The sequence below is a fragment of the Tenrec ecaudatus genome, chromosome 11, assembly GCF_050624435.1.
Source record: "Tenrec ecaudatus isolate mTenEca1 chromosome 11, mTenEca1.hap1, whole genome shotgun sequence".
Lineage (NCBI taxonomy): Eukaryota > Metazoa > Chordata > Mammalia > Afrosoricida > Tenrecidae > Tenrec > Tenrec ecaudatus.
This window is the reverse complement of record NC_134540.1, coordinates 38,401,873-38,403,092: the sequence shown is the minus strand read 5'-3', so window position 1 is coordinate 38,403,092 and position 1,220 is coordinate 38,401,873.

The following is a 1,220-nucleotide window of genomic DNA, read 5'->3' as shown; positions in this document are numbered from 1 at the left end:
GACTCGCAACAAGGTGGCTTGGTACGGCGCTACAACCGTGGACTTGGTGCAGCCACTGTGAGGTTAGTGTAGGGTCGGGCTGAGTTTCATTCTGCTGTGCGTAGGTCGGCTGAGGTGGAACTGACTAGACAACACCTAGCAATAACAACACAATCTTATGAACTAGCATAACTAAATAATATACCATCTGCAAAGAGGAGGAAACTTCAGTATGTAAAAGGGTAACTAACTTGTCCAAGGTCATCTCCTTGGTGAATATTGAGGCAAAAGTCAAGCCCAAGAAGTCAAATTCCAGACACTAGACTCTTGACCACAAGTAATGGTGCTACGCTAGCTTGCTAGTTTCACTGCAACACATTGCCACCAATGTAGTGGCCTTGGACAGTATAAATTTATCCTTTTACGGGTCACAAGCTTGTCAAGACTGAACTCTTATTCGTGACTCTAGGAAGAAGCCATTTAGAAGAATCCATTTCCTTGTGATGGGAGGACTTAATGTCCTGTTCTCCTGTTGGCTGTTGGCTTGGAGTTACCTTTATCTCCGAGATTCGAGGACCATGGTGCTTCTCTCCAGTCATGACATGTGAACCCAGGGGGCCATACAATCCTTCTAGTGCTTAGAATATGAATCAAATATCTAGAATCTTCTGCCACAACTATCTTTCCTTCTTTTTTTGCCTCTTCTTTTTGACTGGAGAAAGTCCGCTGCTTAAAAGTTTCATGTCTAAGATTGGACCCATCATATAATCCAAGATAAATTCATTTTTTGATGGTTCATAGCTTGAGTTACATCTGCAAGTTTCCTCTGTCTTCTAATATCACACAAGTTCTAGCAATTAGGGTATGAATAACCTTAAGAGCCAGTCTACCCACCATGAAGATGAAGTGCTGTCAGACTTCAGAGGGGTATGTAATCCCCAGAGCTACGCGGTTAAAAAGCGTTCATGGAGGTAACCTCTAAGTTTGAGTGTGAGAGATGCACACTGTATCGCTAAGTGCTCCTTGTGCCGGGGAGGAAGAAGGCGATGCTGAAGAGTTGCACAAACACAGACACACAGGAAAAGATCAGGCATTTGTGGTCAAGAATAATGACGAGAATGATGTTTTGCGGAGGCAGTCGGTGGGGAGATACGTTAGAGTGCAGGTTAAGGTCAGCGGTGGAGAACCGTAAGTGCCACATGAAGGAATTGGGGTTTTATTCCAAATAGGAAGTCATTAGG